The sequence below is a fragment of the Myxocyprinus asiaticus genome, chromosome 38 (genome assembly GCF_019703515.2).
Source record: "Myxocyprinus asiaticus isolate MX2 ecotype Aquarium Trade chromosome 38, UBuf_Myxa_2, whole genome shotgun sequence".
Classification (NCBI taxonomy): domain Eukaryota; kingdom Metazoa; phylum Chordata; class Actinopteri; order Cypriniformes; family Catostomidae; genus Myxocyprinus; species Myxocyprinus asiaticus.
The window spans coordinates 27,905,469-27,931,298 of NC_059381.1; the positions used below are offsets into that span (position 1 = coordinate 27,905,469).

The 25,830-nt window shown below is 38.9% G+C and overlaps 1 protein-coding gene across 1 annotated transcript in view; it reads right to left on the reverse strand.

Annotated features, from left to right (window-relative positions):
• LOC127429322 (protein sprouty homolog 2-like) overlaps positions 1 to 25,830 on the reverse strand; it is a 362,364-nt gene that overhangs the window by 313,500 nt on the left and 23,034 nt on the right. The gene's annotated exons all lie outside the window — the stretch shown is intronic.

Sequence of the window (25,830 nt, forward strand, 5' to 3'; positions counted from 1 at the left end):
GATAAATACCTCTTAGAGTATCTTTTGAGCTCATAACCAGTGACATACATTATTATTTGCAGATCAGATACTGAAACTTCGGTCCTCTACTATACCTCATAGCTATGGTTTGGTTGAAGATCTTTTCGCAAAATAGCCAAGGGAAAATCAGATTTGAAGGAGATATTCTGAATCTCTGATGCCAGGGACTATTACATAACATATTGCTTGAGCAGAGGTTCAATTTGTCCCCACAAAAGATGGTGTACTTTATCCTTCAAATGATCTGTTGTAAGAACAGGATTTCCTATGACCAGAGCCAAGGACGACTGCAGGTGCTTTACAACAGGCCAGAGCTCAGGTTCAGGGTGAATTCCTACTCTTGTCTGCATTAATGTTGCATACAGACTGGGGCTTGTGCAGGCGAAAGACTGAAAACAACAAAAATTAAATGTACAGATGGGACATTTCCAACCTGGTTTCATAGAATCACGTTACTTTACCTACATTTTTGCTAAATTATTTTTACGTGCTAAATGATTTCTATCGCAGCAGTTACCTGGTTAAAAAAACAAAACAAAAAAAAAAAAAAGCTAGAGATGCTAAATCAACAGTGATTAATTTCCATTGACACAAATCATGTGTGAAATGGCAGATTATCAGTTCATAAACACCTCTTTTCACTCTTAAAACACAATGCTATCTTATGACATCAAAACACTTTTAGTATAGTGCATGACTTGTAAGGAGATACATTTTAACATTCGCATTACATAACCAGCTATCTTTATAAGCTTTTGCAATCAAATTGCACAGTAGCTTGGCTGACAGGGGTACGAGTCCTGAAGAGCACTCGGGTCGATTTGTCTTTGAGAAGCTGCTAATTGATCATTCATCACAATTTCAGGATTCTTACTTACCTGATGTTGATGTTCAATCTGACATTCATAACTGCTTCAGTTTTACAGCAACTACCATTTAAAGTCATTGTTATCATTCTTCTGGGGGGGGGGAGGGGTCATGGTTTGCCTGAATACCGCTCTATTTACCTTACCCACCCCCATCAAAATACATACCTTATCCTGCCCCATGCCAGCCCCAACCTCTGGGTCCATTAAAGAGACGGCTGATGCATGTAGCGTTAAAGGGGAAAGCAGCCCAGTTGCGGTCCCCATGTCTGGACCAGGACTGGCTCATGAAATATTGAGAGGTCATGTCCCTTCTAGGAGCTGGCTCACTCATTCTTGGTGGAGGGAGGCTGATTAATATTTTAGACTGCAATCTCCTGCTTGACAAACTCTCCCACATGATTGGGCAAGAGTGTCTGCGCTCCCCTTCGCTCTGCCTCTTCTTTTTTTTTCTTTTTAACCAAATTTCATTTATAGGGAAATTAATTACGCCTGGTGATTTTGGCTAGAAGACCCCACAACCTCTGTGAATATGGGCCCCCCCAGGGGCCACGGTGGTCCCATTGAATGAAGTAGCATACATTTTTTATGAAGAGCAGGTTATCGTATTTAGTCATATTAAAACAGGCACTGAGGAGAGGGTTCCAAGGAAACAAAGCAGATAATATATCCTCCCAAGTTACACCTTTTTCGTAGCCTTTTCAGTTTGACTTCATTTTCAACATTTCCAAAAAAAACACTTTTGTCACATCCACAAACACACATGCCCTGTTCACCCAGTACAGCAAAGGGCCTCTTTGACAATGAGGTTGGTTAGTGTTTTTACTGACAATGTAATTCATTAGAGAACTCTTAATTCTTGTTATAATAAATATTTGTGTTAGAGATAATGCAATTATTTGCTTGTCATTTGACCTTTTAAGTACTATGAAACCAGCAATAGCCGTGCAGTGGTAAGTGTGTAGTTTAACTGAACAGAACATTCTATTGACACACTTAAGAACATCTGAACCAAAATTTTCTCCTATTCAAAACATGTTAAGAACATTGTATGTTTATAGCCATATACTATTATGCAAAATGTAGAATGAATGAATCTAGAGTAAGCACAATGGACAGGTTAGGGTAGCACAGTATAATAAGCAAACATTTATTTTGAAACTATAAAACTGAAACTAGACAACATGTGAGGAATCATCTAATTTCTGACAAATCAATACTTTGCCAATACTAGACAGAACTTTGTCAGTCTTTCATGGAGTTCTGTGAGAGATTGTCCCCCATCCAAGTCTGCACTGTAAAACTATAGTCAAGTAAGTATCAGCATATTACTAGACAAACTGCAATAATAGCTCATTCAATTTCTGTTTGTTGTTACCTTGGTGTAGCTTCTTCACTCTTTTGATCCATAGTAATATATTCTAACACTGGTTGGGGATATAAAAGAAATGCCATACAGGTTGGAATGATACAGTATGAAAGGGAGTACATGATGACAGAATTACAATTTTTGGGTGAACTATTCCCTTAACTCAGCAAGCTCTGCATGGCATTGTAGAGAGGTGCCAACAGACAGATGTCTCACCTGGAGGCCCTGCCATTTCAGGACAGTACCTGGCATCCCACTGCTACAGCCTGTTAAATGATGCAGAAGCTACCAGACAGTCCTCTTACATGGGAAGGCCAATGGTACGTAAAAACAAGTGGACAGGATGATCATCTGCCTACTCAGCAGGGTCAAGACTAGGGCCAAGGGAGACTTTACTCAGCCAGAACAAAGTTTTGTCAAGATGAGAGAAGAGAGAAAAAAAGAAAAAGAAAGGAGGGGTGTTTTATGTGTACTTTCACAAGATGAGATGTAAGTTTAGAATAAAAAGAAACAAATTCCCTCACAATATCCAATCTCTAAGATTTGCCCTTCTCTACACACACCTCATGTAACCTGATAAACACACACATACAGATTCACTCAGGCATTCAAAATCATAGCTCTGTGAACACACATATACACACAGGGCAGGGCAGAGAATTCATAACATCCATGCTTTAAAGGACAAGGCCACAGGGAGAGTCAGTGAGCGAGAATCAATGAGAAAGCCATGTCTCTGTCAGGTAGGTTAGGATCTCCACTAAAGGGGCAGAAGGAAGACTCAGTAAAGCGGAAAGACAGCAGCCGTCCTACTGCTTCATCCCTCTGGGCCAACACCGTACCCCAATCTACTCCTCCAACTCCAGTCCGCAAACACACACACTCTTACAAAGTCAAAGAATTTAAGTACTTTTACACATGTGTACATAACCGTAAACATACATAGATGTTGAAATAAGACCTACCTGAATCTTCAAAGTTCATACACACACAGGCCCTACATAAAATATCAAGGACTTAGAAAACAGGAGCATGAATGACAAAAATGACAAACGAAACAAAGTGCCCTTGGAAGTCTTCATCTGACTATTGACATTGGGCACAGCAGAAAGACAAAGAAAATAGGGCTCCCAGACGTCCATGCTCTATAAATTCTTCTATGTCCAGAACCTCAGTACCAGAATACACCATTAATGGAACTGGTCCTATGCTATACTAGTAAATTATGAATGGAGGGTTATGTTTTCCAAGTCACTGGCTGCTGTCCACACAAAAGTGCACTGATAGACTCATAATGAAAAATGCTTGTGACATAAATGGGGCTAAGGCCATGAAAATCTGGAAGACTTTTTGAGCCTTTGACAAAGCATCACTTACTCAGTGTGTCCTGATGAACATGCACATATTAAAGGAATATTCAGAATTCAATACAAGTTAAGCTCTATTGACAGAATTTGTGGAATAATGTTGATTAACACAAAAATTAATTTAGACTTGTCACTTCCTTTCTTTAAAAAAAGCAAAATTCTGAGTTGCTGTGAGGCACTTACAATGAAAGTGAAAACGGCCAATCTGTAAACGTTAAAATACTCACTGTTTTAAAAGTATAGCCACAAGACGCAAACAATATGCATGTTATCATGATTTTAGTGGGATAAAATCGCTACTAACCTTATCTGTGTGAAGTTATAATACATTTTACAACTTCATTGCCATGGTGACATAACGCCGTAATCCATTAGACTGTAAAAATTACAATTTAAACAAAGTAACAGTTTAAATACAGCTCAAGTTTTACAAAAGAAAGATTCAATGTAGAATTATCCCCTTTATATAGCCTAGTTAAGATTAATTATTGGAATGCATCTTATCATTTGGCAACAGGCTGTGGAGGGCAGTAAATGCAATACATATTTGCGGTTCTTGTTTCCAAATATTTATCCAGGACCAGGGTTGGGAACCACAATTTAACACGACCCCCCCCCCCCCCCACTATTTAGCACAGCAGAAAATAACTCCAGGAAAAAAACTTCCTTTTTAAGAAAAGAAAAAAATGCTATTGTGCAAATAAATTTCCACCATTTACCAGGGGAATAATCAAGATTTAATTTAGCTGCTCATTTAATTAGCCGCTAAGCCACCTCTAAGACTCCCAGAAGTGTTTTTTTTTTTTTTTTTTTTTTTTGTGAGAGAGCAAGGGAGGGAGATGGGTGGCTATTTCACAGCACAAAAGAAAAAGATTAATAAAGATTATAAAAATCTCAGTTAGTACATGTTTTGAATCGGAGACAAATATACCTTTTTGGTTATGGCTTAAAATCCCAAGTTTCTTATGAAAAAGGACCCCAAAATCCTAGTTCCTTTACTGTACAAAGACACAGCAAGACAATTCCAAGTGTATAGGTCACTTCCCAATAAAACATTTTTATCAGCCTGCAAGGCAACGTTTAACATTTAACCCAGTGCTTATATATCAAAATCAATAAATGACTTAATAATTTTTCAAAAGGTTAATAAGAGGAAGGTACCAACAGTCATTTGCATAATTATTATCTATGCACTCAGCTGACTAAGCTAGCATATGATTGGGCATTTTGACTAATGGTGGTTTGGAGAAGGATGGTTCTCTGGGTATCTGTAAGGGGAAGCACAAATCAAAGGCTTGGGTGGCAGATAAAAATATATATTGTATATATCTGTGTGTGTGTATGATTCGATGTGCTGGGCTTCAGCAGGCACACAGGGGCGTGTCGAGAAGGAGGCGAAACGAACACATGCCACTCAGACTTCAGGCAAGGGGGCCGGGGGCTTCATTAGAGCGAGCCAGAGGCTGACCCTGGCTGCCGCAGGGCACAGATCAGGGGGGTGCAGGAATCTCTGGATACTGGGGGGTGGTGGATGCAGGGGGTGCGTGAAAGCTGAGTGAACCACCAAGGAGCCTCTCCCCTGGGCTCCCCTTCTGCCCGACCTCCCGGATCTCTGGACGGAGTAGAAAAATCAACAGCGCTCCCCTTTGAAGCTGTCTCCTCTGTTTCTCTTTCTCCATGCTCCCTTTCTCCGTGGACCTCATAAATCATGCATGCAACACACACACACATCACATTTTTGCTCCCTTTCATTCTTTTTTTAAGACAGACTGCCTTTCAAACAAAGCATGAAGGAAGCAACAAAGGATGGTAGTCTATTTGTGTCATGGCTCCGTGGTACAGCCCATTATCTAGCATGTTTGACAAATTACTTAACATGGCTGTGCTGCTGATTTGGCAGTAGTGGAAATTCATGATGCACCCACGAGCATGAAATTTAACAAGCTACACTTAATGAGTAAGCAAGCGCTGCTTAAATGAGGTAGACCAACAAATCACCATACACATCAATGAAGAAACAGTGCTACCCAGAAAAATCAATTAGCGAAAGCCAAGAAAGATGGTGCTTCAGACGAGAAGGATGATTATTTTAATGCAATAATTGGTGTGGAGATAAAGTAGCTAATTGCCATAATGAAACCGAGTTTTTCACATGAAAGGCAAGTAAATGAATTGAGAAGCGCATCTTGAAAGGGCACTGGGAATCTTGGGAGACTCTCAAAGATGATCTTTTATTCCTTCTCTTCAGAATGCAATTCTGATGTGGAACGTCAGCAAAAAAGAAAAAAAAAAACATGCCCAACTTGGGGTGTCAAATCATAATAAAGCCCCTCTCTCCTGCCCTTCAGGAAAAAAGGAGGTGGGAGGGGTAGAGAAACAGAAAACAGAAAAAGTTAGTTGGCTCCAAAACATCTTTGAACGTGGAAAAAATGGTGTGTCCCTTGGCATGTAACTCAGATCAAAGCAAGGGAAAATTAAATAATCATAAAGAAATGTAAGAAGACAAAGTTTTTAAGAAGGGGGCACAGAACTTATGGTGGCAGAGATCCATTTAGCTATAACTGAGATACTTTAGGCGGACAGAGTAAGTATAACCTAACTGCTGCCCATGCCTTGCCACTTATAGATATGACACTGAGGCTCTCTTGGGCAATACTCACCTGAGATTACAGTTCTTTCAATAAATTGTGGTATTAGGTGAGGAATCTAAAAGCAGATGTTTCGACACAGGTCTTTTTCAATGTGTCTAGAGGTTAGGCTTTAAACTCCTAGGTATATTGAAATAGAACTGGGTAATAACATATATTTGGGGTTTGTCCAGGATCCTCCGGTAGTCGTTCAGTTATAGTGAGAATGGCAGGTACTAAGAACAGGCTACTCAGAGTTATTTGTTGAAGCACACACAAAAAATGTGTGTATATTTTATTCATTGCACACACTAAGCAATTAGTGTTCTATTCCTTCTAAGAATGCAATTTGCCCCACATGCAACAGTAATAAATTCAGACTATGTCCCGAAAGGGTTTTACTCTCAAGTGCTTCTTTAGCCATCACCATATGTTTTAATTATTTCTTCAGGAGTCTGAGTTGCCTAGGTTTTGGCTTTGCCTTGTATGAAAAGAGATCCCACTGTAGAAGAATGTGGTACTACAGAATATCTCTCCAGCCCTCAGCATGAAGCATCATCCAAGAAAATCTCCCTCCTTCCAATCACAAAGACTCCCAGCAAGTCAGGTTTGAACTGCTTTCCAAGAAGTGGCAAGACATCAGAATTAAAAGTGATGACCAGCCTGTTACAGGCTAATTATAAACCCAGTTATGGCTGTCAAGCTCTTCCTCAAGGGAGCCAACCCAAGATCTTCCGACATGATAGAAACGAACACCATCTGTCTCTGGCCTGCTTTTTGCAAGATGTGTATGTGCATGCGCAAGTGTTTGAGGCTGAAGTGAATGCCCTGTTTAAGATTTCAGACTGTGTTTTTGGGAAGTCCAGTGGGTTCATCTATGATTGGAGAGCACCAGCTCAGGACACCATCATTTGGCATGTTGTTTGCTCAGAGCAGAGACACTGTCCCTGGCCGAGGAAGCTTTTAAAAAAACTTCTTTTGATTGATGTGCTCTTATTTCAATCTTATGATCAGAGATTATCTAGGATAAATAATTTAGAGTACTAAAAAGTTAATAAAGAAAATATCATGAGCCTCATTTAAGTAGAAGGTGTCTTAGAAGACAGGAGAGGGGTTTGAAGTTTGGACGGGAAAATGACAGAATGGATGGGTGATCAGTAGGGGCAAAGAGAAGTGTGAGGGTAGACGGACATTGAGGGAGGTGGAGGAAGAAGGAACAGGGGAAGGAAGAGAAACAGGGGAGGAGAAGAGGTGTGGCAGAGAGGACCAAGGGAACCAGGCCCCTAATTGGTACTTAAACACTTGCGCTGCTCCGAACTGTTGCTATCATAAGAAATTGATGAAATAACTGAGAGAGAGAGAGTGGGAGAGAGTATGGGAGAGGCTTCTGAATCTTTTAAGAGGATAACTTACTTGGGCAAAACAGCTATTTATGCATTATTTGTGTCGAGAGCCATTTACCACCATTTTAGGAGGGAACCAGGGCCCAGGTCTGAGGAGAAACCTATTGGGAGCCAGGTCTGGAAAGAATAGGATGGATAGGTCTGGATAGGATCATTTACAGAAAATGAAAAGATGAAAAATTAATCTTGTAGTAATTTTTTTAAAGGTTTAATGACCTGGCATGTTAGTCTGATAAGTGACAAACAGCCAAAGAGGCAGAGCAAGAAAAGACACATTAACATGTTTTTAGGGAGGTCAACATGCCGCTTGCCAGTCTTAACTTGTTGCCTAATAATCCTGAAAATTTGACTTTAATAATAAGAGAGGATTAAAAGGAAAACAAGACATTAGACAGTGCAAGCTTACACTATATGGTCGAAAGTTTGTGGACACTTGAACAACAACATTCATATGTGCTTGTTAAACATTTAATTTCAGAACCATAGGGATTAATCCCACTCTTTGCTGCTACAGCATCTTCCTCTCTTCTGGAAAGGCTTTCTTTCCACTTGATGTTGGAATATAGCTGCATGGATTTTCTCCCATTCAGACACAAGAACATCAGTACAGTCAGAAACTGATGTTGGGTGATGGACCCTGGCTCACAGTAGATGTCCAATTCATCCCAAAGGTGTTCAGTGGGGTTCAGGTTTTAATTTCTTTATAGATCTAACTTTGTGCACAGGGGCACAGGAAACACACAATTCTTTAGAATGCCACTGTATGCTGCAGCATTAAGATGGGTCTTTACTGAAATTAATGGACTAGCTAAACATGTCAATTAAAAGAGGGTGTCCACAAACTTTTGGCCATATAATGCATCTTACTCAAAACTTGCAAAGCAAGTGTGACCACTTTTTCTTACAAAAGGTGATAACGATTGTGAATTTGTACCGAATGTCTCTGTGCTTTGGTTGATAAGAGAGGAGAGAAAAAAATGACTAGAGCAAACAGGGACAAATCCTTGTGACTGCTATTTGATGTGTGTGTGTCACCTGAAGCTCCCAGTGCTGGTTCTCCACCTCCTGTGTGCAGCTTTGTTGTGCCTCAGGGTGACTGACTGCTCCATTTCAACTGCCACTGACACTGATTGGAACTGAAAGATGAGAGTTTGCCCTCTGTTTGTTATCTAACACAACGCTTTGTCCGTCAGATGCCTGCGGGTGACCAGCCTGTGATAAGCCATGAAAGACTACCTCTATTACAGCAGCATTGCTATGGTCTGTACTTTACTATGGGACAAATTCTGGAGCAGCATCTTAAAAAGGCATGTAAGGTAATTTTTTTTTTAATATAAAAAAAATGCCTAATGTGGCCTCATTCACATCCAGTAGAAGCCGTAAAAATATTTTTCATTTAAAACTGTCGGCGCTGTGGCACAGATGATCCTAGATCTTTAAATAGTCACTGAACAGTCCGTGGGCAACAGGCCAGTCAGAGGATCTAGGATCATGAGCATTAACTGCTGCACAACAGCTCCAAAAACAGTGTTAAAGCTGAAACATGTACATTTTTTTTTTTGTTAAAATGCTTTCTCCTATCCTAGCTTTATGTGCAGAGACAGCCATAAGTAAGCCATTTACAGGTACATTTTCTTGAAATCTGTAAACACTGTTTATCTCTGTGGCGCAATGAAATTTTTTTTGAGCGACCCGTCTCAAGAGAGACAATAACTTTGACTTGACAAATGGCATGAGTTGGGGGTGGGACTATCTGTTTGTTTGATCAATGGCAAAAGCCATTTTGAAAGCAATGTTTATTTTTTATTTTTCCATTTGGTGGCACTAGTGGTGCAGAAATTACATTTAGTAATCATCAGCTTTATGTAAAAAAATATGTATATTATTATGTGCACTGCGCACAACAACCGGCAAGACCTGGATAAAATTGCCAGTAACAATTAGCATGAAAAACTACTATGCAATAGTCTGGAGTCAGGATGCAAGGATTATTATAGGTCTGTCAGGAAACAAAATCCTGTTTACAAGGCAGGATGGTACAATGAGCAGTCGATGGATAGATGCAACGATCAAATAAAAAATGATACAATGTCATCTATTAAACGTGTAAACATCGATGTATATTTTTTAAAGAAGCACCTTATTTTGAAATTCTCTTGCCAGCCACTTCCATACGCATTTCAGTCAGGCAATGCAGCAACCTTATGATATTCATCTTGCTCTATAGGCGCTAAATATGCTTCTCATGTGGCCACACGGATGTGCGCAAAGTGATTGAAGCCTGAAGTTGTGCTGTGCTTTATCAGTGCTCTCCCTTCAATAGGGCTGCGAGCTCCAGTTACAGGATAGCGCAGAGCGGCTCACATGTGCGATTAAATCAAGCTTCCCTCTTTATCATGGTGCATGCAATACATTTGAATTCTACATGAGAATTTCCTATTTTAAAGCGCTACGGAGCAATTCAACCAATTCTGAACAGCGCTGACAACGGAAAGAGAAAACACCTGCCCTGCCCCATCATCACACATTAACATCCTTACTAACATTTATCACAGTAAACTGTAACAGAATTTTTCAGGGGAACTGAACAGTGGAACTTGTATTTTGGATTGAAAGGCTTGATTGTTGTAGAGATTACATATAGTCATTGTAGTGTTTACCTCATTCCACAAGGCAATTAGCTGTCATCAAACAATTTCTGATCACACGTATATGACCTAATTTTCTTTTTTTTTTTTATTGTTTATTTTTCTGTATTATTTTTTTCAACAACTGAAGTACTTTATTTTGTTGTGGATATCCCCATGTGGATACTGGGTTTGCATGTTTCAGAGAGCTCAAAAAAATATTTAAATTATATTTTGGTTGCATTTGTAACACGGGGTTCGCACATCCTCCGTGAGCGGGGGCATGAGCGGGGCATGAGCAGTGCGTTTTCGTTTCCGAGCCCATGTTAACAGATCACACCGTTCCAACAGCAAGCGTGAGTCGCGATGTAAAGAGTCCTAGAAGTGTCCCAGACGCGTCAGTGAGCAGATAGTTTTGGAATTGAGCCTATTTTTGCTGCACGGCTCATGCAAAGCTCAGAGGCTCTGGGTGCAGAACAACACTAAAATAATCAGGAAATTATAGAAAAGATTACAAATGCAAATCAAAATTATTCATACCGAACCTATAGTACACTGCAATTTTTATGCCTGCATGCAAACTCAATAAAATAACTTAAAGGAAAGAATGAATAAACTGCCGGACCTTTTGCCATTCTGTGTATATAGGTGTACAGTTTAGACACAACATTAACCAAATCACAACCAAGTGTGCTGATAAAGATGAAGTGCACATGACTGTCAACTGTTGTCCTTGAAGCAGCAGTAACCTCAGCTTATTGTGACCTTATTAAAGAAAAACATTTGCTCAAAGTTATAGCCTAGTTTATGTCTAAATGTGTGCCCTTAAACATTATTTGATGCAAACTGTCATTTACATGCCAGACAGGTAGTCCCTTCATATCTCTAAGTGGGTAGTTTATGGCCAGAATAAGCAAAGTAGACCAGATTTTATACCAACAGTCAAAGGTCTGGCTACGCTAAGTTAACATGATCATATTGAGCTGTAATGAGCTGTTGTGCATTTCTGGTGATGCAGGTTCAAGTCAACCCTGTGTCCATCTGTATCCTATTCATTGTTTCGCTCCATGTAATTTCTTGTTTTCTCTTCAATCCTGTCTAACTGAAGCCAAAAAAGCCAAAGAATAAACTAAACGAATAAATAATGCCAATAGCTGCGACAGCCTGTACATCACCACATTTCTGTTTTGACTTTGACAATTATCTGGAGAAACAATACAGATCAGTTTGCTCATAATTTTAGATGAAACACTATTAAGATTTCTTCTTCCTCTCCTGCTGACCAGATTACACATTAATACCCACATAACCCTTAAGTGCCCCTCTAACCAATAACATCATCATGCAGGTCTGAGCTGGAACAGGCCGGGGTTAGCCATGATTAGCCAGCAATTTATTCTTTCCACACAACTGAGAAGCAGAGCACCCACATGGTAATGTGTTTAAAATGTCAGTGGAGAGGTAAGGATCTCATCAACCCTTGGTCACCCAACCTCTTTGAATATTCTTATTGGTGTCATGCATTAGTAATGCACTTTTGAAAAGTAAGTCAAATTTAACCTTCCCTGTACCTGGCCCCTGTCATGAATATTAACCAGGCCTATTATGTGTACATGATCTGAAAGAATTTAACCCCATGGTGCTGGGCTCCGGTGCCCAGCCACTTGGGCAACCGAGGGGGAGAACTGAGGGTGTTTACAGTATAGAGATGGTGTTTGCCCAAGCTCTGGAATGCCTGGCCAGATTAATGGGTTATCAAAGAACAGTGCCTCAGAGATGGAGACACATTGATGGGTCTATTGGAGAGTCAGCCAAGGTTTGCACGGGGAAGTGTTCATTCAGACACAGGGAGGTGCAGATGCTACTAATTTACATCCTAAGATAGAATGGTGTGGGCAGGGCCTTAAACACATGAAAACAAATGGTTTCCATTTCAACTGGAGTGAATCTCGCAAAAAAATACAAAGAATAAAAATAAACTCCCACAGGCATGGAGCGAGGGTATGCAAGTTCAGACTTAGCTTAAAAAGCTAAATTAGATTCCAATGTGCTAAAATGTCTCCAAAGATTCCTAGGTAATTTAATCTTTGTACTTTAATTTGTTCACAGTGTAGTGTCCTGATAGGACAGTAATGATTGTAGGCACAAAAGAACCCCCAATTCCTGTGGGTCTTCTCAGGCCTTCTTATCTGAGATAATGTGGAACAGACTGTGTCCATCCTCATAAAAGTCATGCTATAATGATCATGTCAAAAAGCTTTAAAAGAGCCAGGTCTTATTATGATCCGTCTATTGATTTCAAGAAGAACAAAGAATAGTCTTTCCCTCATTAGTAGTAGATGAAGTCTTATTCCACTGGGATGGCTGCCGTATGGCTCTGGCTATATTATTCTACCCTATCAATGTTGCTACACTGTGCTGGTGGCCAAATCTTCAACAATGAACTGCACGGGAATTACATCTGTTATTCAGTATCGGTTAGTGTGACATCTGGCTTTAATAACCTACTTAAAATAAGCACAAATGTATCAAGAACACCCTAGTGCAGCCTCACCAAAAATTTAAAAACGTAGTCTTTACCCAGCACCTGCTCCCTAACCAAAATATGAATTTAGATTATCTATCAATCAATATGCTTGTCAATTACCTTTCCTCTCAACATTCCTGCTTTTCCTCTGGTGTTTCAGCTGTACTTCATTCAACCAGGGATTTCTTGCCCAGCCTCCTCCTCGCTCCGTGCTTCGAGTTGCGCTATTGATTAACGTGGGGCCGCACTCACAATGCAGCCCGGGCCTAGTTCGGCCCTGCATCTTTCAGAGGGGGCATCGATTCTTCCTCTCTTTTCCCTCCTCTCTACCTTTTTTACTCTTCAAAGCATTTTATTCAGCGAAACAGAGAGGGGAAGATGTGAGGAGGAGAGGAGAAGGTAGAACAGGTGAGATGCATCATGAGTCTGAGCGTGCTGCCTGGGCCCTGGATTGCTAAAAATATTGGATTAAGAATAAAAGTATTCCACTTGCCCACTGGTCTTAGCAATAAGTGATTATGTTGTTGCCATTCCCAAGATAAAGTCTACTCAGTGCACCTCACTGTGTGGCACTAGGGGGCATGACTTCCCCTTAAAGGGATTGTTTACCCAAATTCTCTCATCATTTACTCACCCTCATGCCATCCGAAATGTGTAGGACTTTCTTTCTTCTGCAGAACACAAACGAAGATTTTTTGAAAGATATTTAAGCTCTGTAGGTCCATACAATGCAAGTGAAAGGTGTCCAGAACTTTGAAGGTCCAAAAAACATATAAAGGCAGCATAAAAGTTATCCATTTGACTCCAGTGGTCCATATCCTCAAAAGCAATATGATAGGTGTGGGTGAGAAACAGACCAAGATTTAAGTCCTTCTTTACTATAAATTATCCCCCCTGCCCAGTAGGTTGCGATATACACAAAGAATGTGAAAGCTAAAGTGCAGATTTATAGTAAAAAAGGTCTTAAATATTTATCTTTTTGTCACCCAGTTGTTTATTTTACCACTGGAGTCATATGGTAAAATCCACATATTCACTTGCATTATATGGACCTACAGAGCTGAGATGTTCTTCTAAAAATCTTTGTTTGTGTTCAGCAAAGACAGAAAGTCATTCACATCTGGGACAGCATGAGTAAATGATGAGAGAATTTACATTTTGGGTGAACTATCCCTTTAAGCCTGCTCATCGAAAACTCAATTTTGGTAGGGGATGTTCTTCAGCGCAAGAAGTTCATTGTTCACTGCCAATGCCATGAGAGTTCCCTTTCACCAACTGAGGCCTTGTTTACACCTGGTATTAAGATGCATGATCTGATCACAAGTGGTCAGACAAGAAACATCATCGTTTACACCTGCGTCTCTTTTGATCACTTGTGCTCGGATTTTAATGGAAGGGTCTCTGATTTCATGACTGCATATGTACGTCACTCACTACATCAGTGTATAACTGCAAGATAATAAAGCAAAAAAATCAAGAATCAAATTAAACAATTGGAGGGTTATTTCTTTTCAAAGTAACCGTAAGTAACAAGTAACCGGCACAATTTAAAACTCTTGTTTTAGTGCAGTGGTTCATTGAGAGGTAGGCGATGCTTTGCTGCTGTTTGAATGGATAAGTGTTCACACTATAAGCCCAGTGTGGTCACATGGGATTTTGACCACTTTCGACCACCTTTGAAGGAGGTTTAAGTGGACAAATCTCAAAACGATTTTGACCCCATGCACACCTGACTTTAGAATCGACCCGTTACAAATTTATCACCCAAAATTCATATTAATACCAGGTGCAAATCGGGCCAGAGAGAGAGAAAAAAAAATCAAACATAATGAGTATCGTAGAGTCGACAGGGCCATAAAACTCAACAGGGATTTGCTAGGAATGTTCATACTTCCCCACTGAGAAACATGGTCACATGCACCGACTCCCTCTTATTCTTGAATTGCTATGTAAATTAAGCTTATGACTGAAAATCAGCTAGTGAGACACCAACCTTAGAAAATTCATGTGTTTTTAAAGTGTTGACTATCATAGTAAATTTTCTTGAAAATCTTTCCTTGTCTTTCGAAGGCTAAGCTACAGTCCGTACAAAGAAACTTTCTCTCTCTCTCTCTTCAGCTTTTGACACCTGTCTCAACCAGTATGAGTATGGATCAAAGAGTGTTCAGTGTTTCCTGCTGCTGAAATTTCACATTTCATTCATATACTTGAGAATCTTGATACAACGTAACCCCAGTTAGCTGTGCACTTTCTACACTGCGCACAACTGAATGGGGCTGGTATGAACAAAAGGGACCCCACCACATACACACGCAAATACACGCACATACTCACACAGTGACGTCACCGGATAGCAGTCCAACAAAGGGTGTTTGCGAATGCGTGTGTACAAAGGAGAAGCAAAATAATACTTAACAATGTCAGGGTCTGAAATTCATCACGGGATTGTGAGTATTGTGCACAAATTTAATTATTCCTGCATGTTCTACGTTCATAATGCAGGCAATTCCCGCATACCTTTTTTCACTTTAACATGTACGTAGCTGAGAATTGGTAAACCAATCCATACAGATGAAAAAATCAAATCTATAATCTTGTCTTTGAATCAAACTGTAATTCCAGAATGCATTTTTGAGATATCAAATATTAAAATGTTAAACACAGGCCATATGTCAGTACCCCATTCACGGCCAAATGACTCGAAAGTGGTCTCATTCTTTGTACATCGTTTGTGCACATTTAGACATTAATTGAGTGCTGAGGCCCTCCATACTTAAAAATGGTATTGTTCAATTTCTCAAAAAAAAACATCTAAAATAATAATAATAATATTTTGCCCTCACAAACTTGCCCTCAAAATTGTAGTGGTATAGTGTAGTAGATCAGTAGTGTTGATAGTTGTTATACATGTGATATACATTTTTATACAGTTATGTGTATGTTCTGTTCAATAGGTTTATATTATCTATTTGTAATTATGTATAATAAAAAATAGTGCAAGTAATTTTCTGCATTTAGGCATTTAGGCATTTCATTAATTAACAGTTATTACTACTACAGCTGTCTGGGCTTCCGGAGCCCTTCAAGTGTCAAAAGTTCCCAGTAAATAAACACACTTGATAAGGCAAACATTAATAACCCATCTACGTTTTTAAGATCGTTTTAAGCTATTCCTCCACTACGCGCATAAATACGGGTCTTGTGTTGCCAGCTTGTGAAAGTATGCACAACAGCACTGCTGCTTAAAAAAACACTGGTGTTCTTGAAACCAGAACATTGGACAAAGCCACATGTCACGTCTGTTAAGCATTGCATTCAAAGGTCTGTGCTATGTTCTTGCACTAGAAGAACAGAAGTAAGAAAAAATGGAACAGAATTGGCACTTGTACGTGCCTGCCAGACAGATTTGTAAGGTTAAAGCTGAACCATTAATAAACAGAGCAAACAAAGCACTACTTAACGCATGCAGTAGAGAGGGATGCTTGCACGAGGCCTGCTTTACGTCATTAGTCAGGCTGCATATGTATCTGTTAATAAACTCTCTAAGCCTTTTGCTCTTATTAGATGTGTGTAAGGTTGAAGGAAGACTGCAGACATCAGCGAAGTACTTTTATTTGTTGTTGTTGCACTGTTTATATGTCAAAACTCTCTAACCCGAGGCAACTTTCACATCAAAAATAAAAATTACATAGATCATAACAATATACTTTCCATTTCGTCACAATCAGTTATAATCTCAGCTGAGATTCATTGATTCAGAAGCAATAATATTTTAGTGGTGTATGACCACCCCACCCACCCCCACGATAAAAAACAACACCCTCACGCACACATTTTTCTGTGCAAGTTCTCAGTAATTTGATGTTTCAGCGCGGGAGATTGTTGGCTTTAATACAAATCATGTTTGAATCGTTTCTTTAGGACCTTAAGCCCTCCCTGGGCATCAGGAGAATTTGGATAATGAGGTCTGCTGGGAATTCAATCATTTCTACATCTGTTGAAAAATGGAGGGGAAAAGAAAAGAAAAAAGAAGAAAAATCAACTATTTCTCAAACCCCTGCAAAAAAATCTAATTCATTTTGAGGATTAATAATAAAAAGAGACTCTGCTCTTAACTCACAGACTTTTGTGCTCTCTAAATTTATTGGTCTTGAACTCCCTCAGTACTTCAGTGCTTAATTACCGCCAGCTGAAAGTTTTAGGTAATTTGTTTTAAAGACTTAACCCAACTTTTAAATTGACATAAAACAGTTTTGGGAGCAGAAGTTTACAATTTCCACAAAGAGGGTCAGCCAGTCATTTGGCAGGGGCATTGTCAGTTTAAACACCTAACAAACATATAGAGAAAGTGCTATCATGGCATCATCATCTTTTGATGATATCAACAAGTTCTGATAATGACAGGCAACAATGACATGTATCAGTTCATGTGTCCTGCATTCTTAAAGAACTCCAAAAAACTGTAGAAAAGGACTAGTTCATGCAAAAATGATCGTCCTCTCTACATTTACATACCTTTATGCCATCTCAAACCCATATGACTATCTTCTGCGGAACACATACAAAGATATTTTGATAGGGATATGATGTGAATATATCCATTTGTACAATGCAAGTAACCGAGCCTCAATTCATGATTGTACCTAGAGACTGCAGATGTCAAGATTTATAGTGAAAAAGGAGTTACATATTGGTCTGCTTCTCACCCAAAATCGATCGCTTTGCTTTAAAAAAAAATATAGATTAAACCAATCGAGTCATATGGACTACCTTTATGCTGCCTGTATGTCCTTTTTTGAGCTTGGAACAGTTGGACACTATTGACTTTTTAACACATCAAATCTCCATCTAAAATCTCTGTTTGTGTTCCACAAAAGAAAGAAAGTCATTTGAGTTTGAGACAGCATAAGGGTCAGTAAATGATGAGAGAATTATCATTTTGGGTGAACTATTCCTTTAAACTTCAATCCTTAAAAAGCCTACTTCTCTGTAAGCAATACTGAAGTCCCAAACCACCTCTAACAAACATCAGTTTGATGAATAGCCATTTTCCAATCATTCAAAAATAAAGACAAAATAAAAATGCTATTTCCCTGAATGTAATTCCACTTATATTTATCCAGACTATAAATCTTCTTCTAAATGACCAATGCATTAAAAGAAGATAAAGTATAGGTGTTATGAGGGGCGAAAAACAATTTTACATTGAAAGTGTGACGTGGGACAAAGTAAGTAAAAAGGGCGTGATAAGTGTAATAAAACTGTAAAAAAAAAAAATACAAATAAAATAAAAAGCATCAAGCATGATTAAAACTAAAGGCTATGACTGGAATTAAAATTAAAATATCCGAATATGGAACAAATTCTTACAAAGTCTCAACCGGCGATCCCACGTTTGATAATATAGCAACACTGCCATCTGTCGATAACATTTCAGAACGTACACTAGGACGTTATGTTGCACAGGTCACACACATGAAACATTACAAGATCGCTTTATTTATCTGACTTTAGCTTGATGAGGAAGGTGTGTCTGTGTCTTTTTTAATTAATAAAACTGGCTAGTAATATTACAGCCTAGCCACAATGTGTACATATAACGGTGGAATAATCTAAAATGTACATGCGTGTAGAGACACTCATAATAACCACCAGATGGAGACAAACCGCAACTTGTGTACCTTCTTCGCTTATCATTACTGAAATAAATCTATACTGCACCTATTCACGCCAGCAGGTATTTTAGTTGTGGTACAATAATTAAGAAAATGTTTGGTACTACTTTCAGGAATACTAGCTTGATTTTAATTTAGCTACAAAGCTTAGAAATAGTGAAAACATATGCACACAAAACCATAATAATTTTGTAAAACCTAATTATTATTGTCACTTAAGTAGCAAGAAAAAAGTAATGAAAAATGTGGGAATGTATACGTACATTTTTCATATTTTTCTTTTACAAACATGACAATTCAAACACTCTCTCTCTCTCTCTCTCTCTCTCTCTCTCTCTCTCTCTCTTATTATCCCTAGATTAGGCACCATTGATAGTAAGCCTACAAGTAATAGTAGAAAGTCAAAGAAAGGGCAACAGTCAGTCCAGTCAACTGAGAACAATCACAAAATACAATGGAAATACCTTGGCAAACTTTATCATCCCTTAAGCATGCTGAAGTGAAGCTGTGTGAATGAACTAAATAAATAAAACTGCAATATAATACTGTGTTTCCTGAGGAGGAAATGCGTCTAGGATAAGCATGCCACTAAAGTATGCCAAGCTTGAGTACACGCCAGGGTCAACCAACACAGGCCATGTGTACAGTAGATAGAGCAGAGCACAGATGTAACCAGAATGATGCAGAGATGCACTGATGCAATGCAAAGTCTATGCATTGTTTCTAAAAAAATAAACTTGATTAGAAATTTGATGTCATCCTTACTGATTCTTTAATAAAAAGTTAAATGAAATGTTCCTTTTCCACAATATTTAACAACATGCGCCTGTATGCAACTAGGCCAGATCTTAATATAAAATAAAAAAAATGCATGTTGACATGGAGTGGTGCATCATGTCGGAAGATCTTGAGCAGGTCACTCTTAGAAAGCGGGGATGTTGATGGCGGGAGGGCTGTATAACTTCTTCCTTCCTCTGAGCTCAATGGCTCCCCTAACGGGCGACCTGGGGCCTCTTGGTGGAGTAGTTGTCATCGCCTGTTTCCGGTCCGCAAGTGTGGGAAAGTGTACAAGGCCTCCTCTGAACCCCCGGCCCTTCTCTCAGCCTGCTTCCTGACCGCCGCTAAATATACCGGGCCTTTTGTTCCGCACGGGCCCAAAAATACGCTGGCGCTGACATCAAACATGTTCTTTCCAAGTTCCTCCCGATGGCTTTTTAGGCCACTGACGTTCTTCCCGCTTGGCAGTAGAATTTTTTGAAGTAGCAGGAATAGAGAAGTGGGAAGAGGAAATGAATGTAGCCCTCTGAGTCAGTGTCTTATCAGAGGTCGATTACACAGTGACTGACAGCCCTGCTACAAATGCTAAATACAATTTTAAAGTACAATGCTGTTTGCAAGAGTGATTATTAGTTCAACTCAGACTTGCTGGATATATTAAACAGACTGAAATCAAAAAAAAGTTTTAATGTATAGACTATTCACAGCAACGCCATCTTTGATTTTTTGACAAGAATGACAGTGAGGCTGTGAGGTATAGACGTGCAGTCTCCTCAATGGGCTGTACTGAAGTTCAAAGTGTTTTTGGATCATTACATGGACAAAACATTGAAAAAAACATCTTTCCAAGAACATTCAGTCAGACAACATGATTTGTGGAAAATCAGATGTGATCTAGGAGCTTTTTACAGCTTTATACCGTGCGTGCCATTGAAGAGATGGTAAGTCTATCCCTCACAGCCTCGTTGTCATTCCCATTTAAATCAAAGATGGCGCCTCCATGAATAAGGTCTATTGGATTTCCTTGCTTGCATTTCATCTGACCTTGTATTTGAGAATGTAAATGCATTACTGGTGTTGATATTGCTTTTTTTTTTTTTTCTTTTTTTTTTTTAATGTTGTAACTGCATAAAAGAGTCAAATGACTTGAAACAATGACAGGATTGCATGTATCATCTACTCTTTGGCTAATCATAGCCTCTAGTGGCTAAACAAAACAACAACAACAAAAAGAGGGCTTCATTCACAACCTCTTTCTTTTCAGTCACCTTCTTAAATAGCAAACAACGACATGCAAAAACACAAAGTTTGTAGGGGCATTGTAAAAGACAGTTGTTTCCCAGTAGCAGTAGCAAACTACTTCTCACGAGAATGAGCTTTGACATGTTCAGCTCCCGTCTATTTAGTGTCATTATAGCGCCACTTAGCAGTTTAGAACAGCAAGTGCACATTTACCGTGGCAGCTATGGCGGTAAAAAGGTAATTCTGAATTGTTAACATCTGTATTCCCTCCCAAGATCCACCAATATTACACACCCGTTGCAATTTCACCGGTTTCAGGCAAAGCTTCATTTGTGAATCATTTTGTGAACACTTTTTGGGGTATTTCATGACATGATAGAGTGATATTCTCGTTGACAACTGGGACAGGCGCAAGTTAAGGGTCCAAGCACGGAAGATGTTGGTCCAACTTCAAAATCTAGACCGATGGAACGTGGCCTTTTTACATGCTGTATATGAGGATTGTTTTCCATAGTCAAGTTTAGACCTGTCAGACTTACGACTCTTTAGACGACAGAATTCTGAATTGCTAATCTTAATCTTTACTGCGTTCTTAAAGATGTCACAAGAGTTAGAGATACAGCTGTGAATATCTTTTATATATCTGTTAATGTTCCAACTATGATGACAGTATTCATATGGGGACAAAATAATTATATTAATTTACTTTCATAAATGTATAGTTTAAAGTAATGTTCTGCATTTGTGGCATAATGTTGATTACCACAGAAAATAATTTTGATGTTAATTTAAAATAAAGCAAAAATCGTGGTTACAGTATTGCACTTACAATGGAAGTGAATGGGGCAAATCCATAAACATTAAAAAATATTTTTGCTTTTCCTGTCACCTTTTGAAAACAAAGGTAGAATGTACCAGCTACCAAAACTTACATAACTTACATCTGAAAACATTCATGTTCAGAGTCTCCTATTAAAAACTAAATGGACCCTGCACTTAACCTGCGCTGCACAGCAGTGAATTTGAGTGAGTACTCAGATATGTTAGAATTCTTTCAATAATTTATTCGTCTTTCTTCACTGGATGACTGGAATTTCACAATTCATTTCAGCCTCACTTAAGCTCATTCACTCCCCTTCTGTACGTGCAAAGAGGAAAAAAAAAAACATCACCAAGGCTGCCTTGACCGTCACAGCAGCCGAGATTTCCTTCCTGAATTGGCCACCTATTTATCCGCTTTCCTTTCGGAAGGACTGGACGTTTCTATTCTTTCCTTTCCTCTTTTCCGTCTGAGTCACGCATCAGGCTTGTTAAAGCAGAGGGACTGGTTATTGGTGGTGTTAAAGCTAGGTAATCACCCTGGCTCTGGTGATTAAAGCCTTTTTGGACTTCTTCTCTGATACATCCTTTCATAAGTTTCAATGACCCAGTTTATTCTAAAAGCACTTATTTTTGAATTACTGTATTTATCATTTGAAGTTGGGATGCTGTTGCACACTTTCAGATAATTGATGAGGATTTCACAAAGTGGCAGGTTATAAATGGGCCCAAAAAATCTTGAAATATAGATCTAAAATATGTGAGTGAAACGGAACAGATAGTGTTATAGTGTTCTCTCCAGGGGCGTAGACTCCAGGGGGGATGGGGGGAGGTAACCCCCCCCCCCCCCCCAAATAATAAAAACAAGTATCCCCCCCCCCCCCAGGGAGTTGTACCCTTGGCTCTCTCCCACATGAGCATCACTGTCTCTTGCTCTATTTCTTTTGATTTCTCTCTCTTTACCTCCTAGGTCTGTGGTTACGTCTGGTCAAAATGGTGTGATCAGCAATTTGCAGCATTTTGAAAAATGCAAGGAATGCATCAGCGTTTCCTGTTTCCAGTTCCAGCCACCCAGGATTGCACACACACACACACACACACACACAGCTGGTACGGCAGCAATCAAATGCATCAACATCTCGACCATTACCACACATTTAAAACCATATGTAGAGAATCTTTTAATGTACGTCTATCAATCACATATGTTACCTACCATAGTGTACAAGTGATATTTCCATAATCAACCATAGATTTTGGGCTGTTCTAAGGAAAATGTTATTGCTTAAAGGTTGCTCTTTAATAGCTTAGGGTAGAGAGGTAAACTGAAGTTTCAACTTTGTCTCAGATGTTCCTCCCAAAATTCCTACAGCAAAAATACAAACAGAAACAAATTAGAAAATTGTTGACCTACAGCATGATTGACCTACAGCATGAAAGAGTAGAGAGATATAAAACTGATATGAGTACCACAGCCTACTTATTTTGGTCTTTGACGAATTTGATTAGATATGTTTGAGTTCATATTGAGATCTGTGACTTTTGATTGCAGATTTTGTAAATAGATTACACCCAATACTGTACTGAGATTTGCCTAGCAATCAAAATAATTATTCACTACAATATCATTACTTTTTAGCTTTAAATAAAGTAGTGTAAAACATTTAAATTCTAATAATCAGATTACAGTTATTGATTTGAATCAAGTGTTACTTACTTTTTACTAATTACTTTTTAAGTAGACTACTTACACATAATTTTAAAAGAATATTATTTATGTAGAATACATTTAAAACTAAATATATTAATATGTGCATCTGTTGCTTTTCTGTGACAGCTGAAGAGACACTAACAAGATTAAAGGAGAGTTAGGGTGGGGTTAGGTTAGGGTTAGGTTAGGATAAACATGTGATGCTTGTATGACTTGCAGACAATGAACAAGGAGGAAATATCATTATTATTTTGAATATGTTGACTGAAAAAAAAAACTTCTGTGAAATGTGTTTTAGAAAGCAACTTAAAAGTAAAGTACTTAGTAATGTATTTACTTTTTCTATGTGCTAATCAGTAAAGTAATATGATTACAATTTTAGAGAAGTAATAAGTAATCTGTAGTGGATTACCTTTTGAGTAATTTACCAAAAACTGGACAGATGTGAGATTACTAGGGCCTTTTTTTCTGAGAAGCAGGAGACTTCAGTAAAAGTCTTCATTTGCTCTCCATTTCATCTCATTGCTGCCCAAGGTACGATTAAAGGGACAGTTCACCCAAAAATGAAAATTCTTTAATTATTTACTCACCATCATGCCATCCCAGATGTGTATGACTTTCTTTCTTCAGCAGAACACAAATTAAGATTTTTAGAAAATATCTCAGCTCTTTTGGTCCATACAATGCAAGTAAATGGGTGCCAACATTTTTAAGCTCCAAAAATCACATAAGTCAGCATAAAAGTAATCCATAAGACTCCAGTGGTTAAATCAGTGTCTTCAGAAGTGAAATGATACAGTAGGTGTGGGTGAGAAACAGATCAATATTTAAGTCTATTTTTAAAAAAAAAACTCCTCGCTGCCCAGTCAATCTCCACTTTAACTTTCACTTTCATGTTCTTCTTCTTGTGTTTTTGGTGATTCACAGTCTTCATGCATATCGCCACCTATTGGGCAGGGAGGAGAATTTCTAGCAATAATTTACTTAAATATTGATCTGTTTCTCACCCACACCTATCATATCACTTCTGAAGATATGGACTAAACCACTGGAGTCATATGGATTACTTTTATGCTGCATTTATGTGCTTTTGGAGTGTCATTTTGGCCACTATTCATTTGCATTGTTTGGACCTACAGAGCTGAAATATTCTTCTAAAAATCTTCGTTTGTGTTCTGCAGAAGAAAGAAAGTCATACACATCTGGGATGTCATGATAGTAAATGATGAGAGAATTTTCATTTTTGGGTGAACTATTCCTAAGTTATTAAAAAGATCTCATTTAATTTCTATTTTTCTTTACTGTGGATGCATGTGGTTTTCTCTTATTATCTATTCCAAAACACATTGAATTGATTATGTGGATTATAATAATAAGAAATAACATAAATGGAGCATCAGAAAACACATATCGCTTTCGTCCCCCTACCACACCCGCGACATATCTGACAGTCAATGTCTGGCAACCCTCAAAGGGCCTGGGTCAGCTCTATTGCTGTGAGAATCTCTCCCTTCTTGCTCCCAAGGAAAATGTAAAACAGCTCTCTTTTTTTAGACAGCGGAACACAAGAGGATATTGGATCACCACAATCTAGAACATCTGCAGGAAGATTTTGCATGTATGTGTGTTTGTGTGTGGGTTGGGCGGTAGGGATTTCTAAAAGGGTTAGTTCATCCAAAATAATTTTCATAATTTACTCACCCTCATGTCATTCCAAACCTGTATGACTTTCTTTATGCCGAACACAAAAGGAGATGTTAAATGAAGATTCCCCTACGTAGAGTGGCCAGACGTCCTGTTTTTCCTGGGACAGTCCCGTATTTAAGCACTTTTTCTAGTGTCCCGACTTATTATTAAAAAATCGTGTTTTGTCCCTGTGACGAGGAGGAGGGCGTGGCCAGGCCATGATGGAGCACGGCCGGCACTGACTCAGCTGATCAATAGGAGAGCGAGATAAGGGGCATCCCGGTTCGAGAGAGAGAGACGCACGCGGCCATGTTGCATGTTTGTTTATGTTGGTTTTAAGTTCATATATATCATTAAACTTTACGTTGACTGTTCAGCCGGTTCCCGCCTCCTCCTTGCCTGTCTTTGAACTGTTACAGCCCCGTATTTTCCCTCTCCTAAAATTTTTCTATCGCCTATGCAGCTTTCTCAGTCACGTGAGTATTCTAATCAAAGGTAGCCAAGGATACGGTTTGTAAAACCAATAATATCACACCGTGTTATTTGAAGTACATGATTGGATTAAACTATCCAATCACAATCCCCTATCAATAGACGTCCAGTTTGTGAACTGATTAAAGAGTCAGTTTGAAAGAGCACACAGATGAAATTGCAGCTGGAAAAATGTCAAGAAAGCGTGCATGTACATTTAATGAGGATCTTCAAAAAGAGTTAAAATTTCTAAAAAAGGAGTCACAGACAGAGCCTAGTAAAGTAAGGTGTGAGATTGTGGTGCTTGCTTTTCCATCTCCCATGGAGGCCACACTGACTTCGCGCAGCATGTTCATACAAAAAAAAGCATGTGGATGCTGCTAAAAGTGTTAGCGATTTTTTTTTTGGTGAAGCAAAGTTCTAAATCTGACAAGGTGCACACAATTGAAGGACTTTTTGCTTATCATTCTGTTGTGCTCAGCCATAGCTTTGCACATTCATGACCTGAGAAAAGTCTTGCAGGCCAGGCTGGAGGAATCATTCATACCCTCTTTTTTTAAAAGCAGTTGGATGCCCTGGTTGAAGCTGGTAACATGCGAGTGGATGATTTTTTTTGTACAGTGAGAAACTTTTATTCAGCAT